Source organism: Macaca nemestrina, chromosome 4 (genome assembly GCF_043159975.1).
Source record: "Macaca nemestrina isolate mMacNem1 chromosome 4, mMacNem.hap1, whole genome shotgun sequence".
In the NCBI taxonomy this organism is placed as follows: Eukaryota; Metazoa; Chordata; class Mammalia; order Primates; family Cercopithecidae; genus Macaca; species Macaca nemestrina.
In genome coordinates, this window is record NC_092128.1 from 63,213,579 (window position 1) to 63,220,630 (window position 7,052).

The 7,052-nt window shown below is 35.9% G+C and overlaps 1 long non-coding RNA gene across 2 annotated transcripts; it reads left to right on the top strand.

The window, feature by feature from the left end:
* Positions 1–146: 146 nt before the first annotated feature.
* On the top strand, positions 147–6,296 carry LOC105475414 (uncharacterized). Of its 2 annotated transcripts, none has more exons than XR_011621652.1 (5): positions 147–300; positions 2,713–2,782; positions 3,819–3,915; positions 4,852–4,958; positions 5,173–6,296. It is a non-coding gene; the product is annotated as an uncharacterized lncRNA (long non-coding RNA). The 2 variants fall into 2 exon arrangements; XR_983330.2 differs by having other exon boundaries at positions 3,819–3,877.
* The last annotated feature ends 756 nt before the right edge of the window (positions 6,297–7,052 follow it).

A 7,052-nucleotide genomic window follows, 5' to 3' on the forward strand; every position in this document is an offset into this window, starting at 1 on the left:
CATTTAGTGGAAAACTTTTAGAGGATGGTGGAAAGCATTGAAGAAAAGCAATATACTCTTCAAAAATGTGTTAATTTAATGACTCTTGAGAAAATAATGTACTTCTTTTGCTTTTGTATTATATTGCTTTTTACTGGCAGCAAAAAGAGGGCTTTTGACCTAGGGATGATCCTTTGATGAGTATTTCTCCTTCATTTGCAACCATGGTGTCTTCGAATGAATTATTCTGTTTCTCCAGAAAATTGTCTCAAGTCATCAACTCATATTAACTGTCAGGACTTCCTTGCCTTCTCCTTGCAAGTAAGTTGAAACTAAAAGCTGTCAAACTATAAATTAGGTATTTGGTAAAATATAAGTTTTATATAAAACATGCAATTCTACTGGCATACATGTCTGAGAAACAAGGCCAAGCCAACAGAGCTGTCTAGTTCAGACAATATAAATTGTCAAGTTGAACACTCATGATCCAAATAAATGGTTAAGTCACTAATTTGTGGCATTTGTTATGCAGTAAAAGCTAACTGTTACAAGACTTAAACTAACCTGCTTGATTTCAGACCCTGAAAGTAAAATGAACATCATAGTGGGTCAATGAAGCAAATAAAATCCTTACAATATCCTAAGTTGTCTAAATAACAAGAAAATGAAAGGAAAAGTATTAGAACAAAAAATAGTGACACAGCATCTGGATTTTTAGTCTGTATTTTACTGGAGTTAGATTTACTCTGTATGAAACTAAAGAAGGTTGACAGTAAAGCTGTATAAAAATATAACAAAGTCCTCTTTTTACATTGCACCTAATGTGGGAAAACAGAACTCTAATTTAAAAAAAAAACGACGACAACAACAGAGGTCGTTTTAGGAAGATTGAAACACCTTAAAGTAATAATCTAATGGAGAAATAACATTCCATAGGGTAAGTTAATGGAAATTATAATGATGGCACAGACACAATTTTCTCAGGGAAAAATTGTGACAGATTAATGAATAACTTGTTTCAGAAAGAAAAAATTAAACCACATTCTTGCTTTCTGATCTTAAATAGTATTGTTATTCTAATAACATGTCACAAAAATAGAGATATAGCAACCCTTAAACCATAGCAATGATTGATGGTCATACAATTAGGAAAACAAACAGTAACTTTTACACTGTTAGAAATTAAGTTATGTCAACATCTACCGCCGATATAGTTTTACGATTAGGGTGGCATCTAATTTATATGAGGTTATATGTCAATTCTACTAAGCAGTCCAAAAAAAACAGTCTTATTATTTTATGTTCATTTACAATGTGCAAACTAATTTTATTATACACTATTCTTTCTATTGCTGTGTAACAAACTACCTCAAACATTGGCTTAAAAATAACAACCATTTATTTTGCTTGTAAATTTGGGCATTGGCTGGACTCAAGTAGGCAATTATTGTTCAGGGTCTCTCATTAGATTGCAGTCAAACAGTGGCTGGGGTCATCTCAAAAGTTATTTTTATGGATACATTGTGATTGTACATATTTATTGTGTGTATGTCAATGTTTTCATGCATATATATGTCATATAGTGGTCAAATCAGTTTATTTAGCTTATGCATCACTTCATGCATTTATCACTTCTTTGTGGTGAGAACATTCAAAAGCCTCTCTTGTAGCTACTTTGTAATATACAAGAACTTGCTCTTAACCATCATCACTGTAACTGTGCAATAACAGGCCAGAACTTATTTTTTCATCCTCTCCTGCCTTCTTTTCTCCCCAGTCTCTGGTATCCAGTGCTCTGTTTTCTGCTTCTGTGATATCATGTCTCTCACTGTCTCTTTTAAACTTCACATATGAGTAAGATTACAAGGCATTTGTCTTTCTAAGTCTGGCTTGTTTCACTTACCGTGATGACCTCCAGGTCCATCCATGTTGTCACAAATGGTGATATTTTATTCTTGTTTATGGCTGAATATTATTCCATTGTGATTCTTCACTCACATATCTGGTGCCTAAGCTGGGAAGACTGAAAGAGCTGAGCTCTGTGGGCATATCTCTCTCTGCCTTGATTTGCTCTTCATGGTATCTCTACACAGCTGCCTAACACTACCAAAGCAAGTGTCCCAAGAGAGGCAGCAGAGATTACATGGCCTTTTCTAGCCTATCATCACCATGTGACTTACGTTGCATTCTGCTTGTCAAGGCAATTATAAAGCCCCATGCAGTTTCAACAGGAGGAAACATAAGCTCCACTTCTTGATGGAACAGCTATCAGAGAATTTGAGGACATGTTTTAATACCACTATATATACGTATATATATTGTATGTACATATAGTGATATTTTACATATACATATAGAGTGGTCTATATATATACAGTGGCATATACATTATATGTTTATTATGCTATACTATACATGTATATATAGTATATAGGTATACATGTGTATATATATTTGTGTTTATATATTGTATTTACGTACCTTTTCTTTCAGCCTACTCCTACCTCCAATGAACACACCACAGACATATTCTAGGAACAGTCCACCTATCTTTACAGATCAAGGGCCAATGGGTTCACTTAAACTTACTGCTTTAATTGTGTACAATATATTTTCATATTTTTCTTCTATGACTATTTAAAAGAATTAGCATATATTTGTACAATTTCTTCTTGGTTATGCATGTCTAACTTTTCAGTAAAATTTGTAAAAATAATTTCTTTTACTTTCCAGATGTTATGTGAAATCTGAGGAAGAGTACTTTGAAAAATATTAAATTGGGTTATTCTTCCTTATAAGTGAGGTAAGTACTAAAAGAGGCAAGAGAAAAATTAACATACTTTGTCCTATTATTTTCCTATATCTCTACAGGAATATAATATGTTTCATTCACAGAGAAAAATTTTTACCTTTATGTTGAATAAAGTGAATCAAAACCTTGTCATCTGTGAAAATGAAAACGCAGCTACAGCCTTAGGTACATGATTATAATGACTAATTAAATCAGTGATTTCAAAGCTTTTAGACCAATGATTTCAAAGGTTTTTTGAAGTATTGCTTTGATGTATTGCACTTCTTAACATCTTTTAATGGTTTTTCTTGCTTTATGTAAAATTAAATAAACAATGTGTGATTCAACTAGTAATGAATTGATAAATAGAATACAAGTTTATCTAAATATGGAGTTCCTTTCAATTTCATTGTAAGTTTATATTTAGGTCAGACTCTAAGAGACTACGTTGGGGAAATAATGAATTTTTCTTCTGTTTTTTTGCACTCATGTAGTTGTTAACATAACCAAAATTTTGAAAACTCTAAGCAAATATTTTATAAAGTCAGCACTGTTTTAGGTTAACTGACAGAAAATAATTCTCCCAGTCTTCCTTAATACAAGAACTGCATTTGTATTTAATAGCCAGAGGCAGCGGGAAAAAAGAGAAAGGAGTGGGGGAAATTTTACACTTTCCCCAACCAGTCTACAACTATATAAGCAGTTAATTATCAATATGTGAGTAATAAATGTTTAATGAGAAGAAAAAACACTGCAAATCTAAATAATTTAGCTGAGAAAATAACTTTGTAAAAATGAAGTATTTTAGAGCTTTTAGGAATAGATGGATGGATGGATATAAATAGTAGATAGAAGCCAATATTGTTTTGTGAACAAAAACAAAAAGGACTTTTTATTTAATAAATCCTTAAGCAAAGGTCTGATATATGTGTAGCACCACACATGAGGGAAGGAGGGACCCTCATACAGTGATCTCAGCCTTAGGCAGTTAGGCTCCCTCAGTCTAGGCCTATATTCATTCACCAATGCTCTCTTCTTTTTTCTGCAGTAGAACCTTCATGCTGTGTTCTAGATCTGTCTGGAACATGCCTCTGAATCCTAAGACTGGTCAGTCCCACAAGTAGCACTCTATATTTCCCATCCTGGTACTTATCATACTTTGTACTTGTTCGTTTGTGTGATTGGTTGATTAATGTAAGATTTTAAACTTCAGGAGTGAAAAAAAGTTTGTTTTGCTTACTTTCTATAAGCTCATTTCCTAGCACTGTGTCTAGAATAGAGTAGTAAGTCAATAAATATTGTTTCAATTACATGATGGACGTTTCTCAGACAGTCTTAACCTTAGAGGAAAGGCAGGGAGTGTCTTCATGACGCCTTAAATAAATATAGTTATATCATTAGTAGAATGCAAAAATCCCATAAGTAAAAGGATAAGAGAAATAAAAGAAGGAAAGGGAGGAAGGAAAGAAGGAAAGAAGGAAAGAAGGAAGGAAGGAAGGAAGCAAGGAAGGAAGGAAGGAAGGAAGGAAGGAAGGAAGGAAGGAAGGAAGGAAGGAAGGGAGATAAGAAAGGGAGAAAGGGAGGGAAGGAGGGAGAGAGGGAGAGGGGAGACTAAGCAAGTCCTGTCTTTTACTCTTCCTCTCCTACTCCAAAAATGCTTTTTCTATCTTCATAACTGGAGGTAGTTTTACAACTTGGAGCAAGGCATTTGTTAGGCTGTCACCTTCTCATAGACACTGGGAGATACGGGCCCTCTCTTCCTTAAAGACTACGTTTCAAAGACATGGCTCATAGTTCCTTGAGAAAGACTATCCTGTGTTGTAAAAGTGGGAAGAGGCTTTAAAAATATTTACATGTCAAAATGAAGGGGAAAAAATTCACAATGACAGGTTTTCTAAAGTAAAGGCTCTAAAAAAAGGGAGGTTGGGGCCTAGAGCCAGAAAGAAGTCTGCGTAAAACTTAGTTAAGGGGAGAAGCATATTAAGTCTGTCTTGGTCACCTGCAAAGAGCAATCTCTTCACACTGGATGAGCTATTCTAGGCCTAAAAAGTATTTCCCTGCATTAAATCCCTACCCTACAGGATCTCTGTTCATGGTTAAAGAAAAGAAGGTGAAGGAGATGAACTGATCTCTGGGAATAGAGTCTGCCGCCACCTTCCTGCATCAACCAGGGGTGCTCTTTTCAGGGGTAAGAGTTACATTTTCTTCCAGTGATATATTCAACCCTAATCGAATCAATTTCCTAAATTTCCCCTGAACCCCTGGACACTTATATCCTAGGGTTATTTTTTTTTTCTGGTAGGAAAGTCCTCAGGACTCCATTGGATTCCTGCATATTCTCTGGGGCTGCTGGATCTCAGAACTATCCTGCTGAAAAATGTTTCTTTCTCTTGCTCATCTAGATATCTCATCAAACCAGAGACCCTAGACCTGACCTCTGAGCCCTTCAGCTCCCTCCCTCATATCTGGAAGTTCCCAAGCCAGGTTTCTCCAAACGTGGGTTTCAGCCAACCATTTTCTGCCATCAGCCTCCACAAGATGTGGCTGGAAGTCAGCATCCTCAGGCTAGGGGAAGACCTCTTGGCTTTGCAGCATTGATAGGGCCTCCTTTATTCCTGAACCCTGCAGAGAACTGATCTTCCTACTGTTTAGGCAACTACTGTTTTGTGGTATTTGTGTGGTTTTAGCAGCCCAGGGTTCAAAACTCTGTGTGCAAACAGTGGCTGGCAGCAGCCAGAGGGCCTGTTTGTTTCTCTGAGTTCTACCTTTTCTGAAGAAGCCAAGAGAAGCAGTTAGGCCATACTTGCAAGTGAAGCCCTACAAAGAGTCTGCTCTCATAATTTGTCTTTACTGTGCCTTAAACTTCCCAAGAGAATATTACTGCTTCAGCCTCCTTGCCAGGCACTGCTGGTGGAAATAGAAAACTAAAACAACTGTTTTGTCTCCAGCAATATCTTGCCTTTACTGTGTTTTTGCAGAGGGCTTCCCTTTTTTACACCCTGATTCTTGTAAATAACATATAGGACTAGGTGTTAAGAGAGTTTCATTTGTTTCTTTATCATGATCATAATCTATAGAAGGAGGAAGGTTTACACTAATTATTTCTTTCAGTTTTGAGCTAAATTCAGTATTTTTTACTCTACAAGTAATGCAAAGTAGTAACCTACATGCCAGTACTATCTCTTACCTACCTAACCTGCCTCCAAACTCCATCCAGGTTAGTCAGGTTTTTTTTTTTTTTTTTTTTTAAACAAGAGGAAATTCTGGAGAAATCATCCTTGTTGGTAAAGCAAAAAGATAATGTTTTTAACAGAAATAGGTGAAACAAAGAATGTTTATTCATGCACAGATATGGCCTGATAAAATTTCTTTACAATATTCCTGCTCATGTCAAAGAGATCCAGTATCAAAAAAGACAAAAGGACTACAACATTCAATTAATAAAATGCAGGCTGGGCGAAGACAAGAGGTAGGGTCCTTTAATGAAGAGCACTGACAGTCTGCGTGTGGTGACTCACACCTGTCATCCTGGCAGTTTGGGAGGTTGAGGAGGAAGGATTGCTTGACGCTGGGAGTTTGAGACCAGCCTGGGCAACAGAGCAAGATCCCTGTTTCTACAAAATATAAAAAAATTAGCTGGGCCTTTTGGTGCAGAAAGAAAGAAAGAAGGAAGGAAGGAAGGAAGGAAGGAAGGAAGGAAGGAAGGAAGGAAGGAAGGAAGGAAGGAAGGAAGGAAGGAAGGGAAGGGAAGGGAAGGGAGGAAGGAAAGAGAAAGAAAGAAGGAGGGAGGGAAGGAAGGAAAGAAAGAAAGAAAGAGAAAGAAAGAAAGAAAGAAAGAAAGAAAGAAAGAAAGAAAGAAAGAAAGAAAGAAAGAAAAGAAAGAAAGAAAGAAAGGCAACGCACTAGCAAAAACCCAACTATATGAAGAGATATAGGCCATACTCTTCAAAGGATAATTAGTGTAGTAAATATTAACTCTCACCATATTGATCTATAAATATGTGATGGAATTCTAATCAAAATCCTAATGGTGTTTTTCACAGAAATTGACAAGTCATTCTTAAGTCCATATGCAGTATTAAAAGTCCAAAGTTAGCTAATGCATTAACAAAAGGAACAATGGTGGGAGAACACCATTCCAGATAACAAGGTTTAATATAGTGTTATAATAATTAAAACACTACAGATAAATAAAAGACAATACAGAACTCAGAAATACAAACATGAACGTGAGGAAATTGAATATGGCAAAGATGGCATTCCAAATTAGAAGAAAACATAG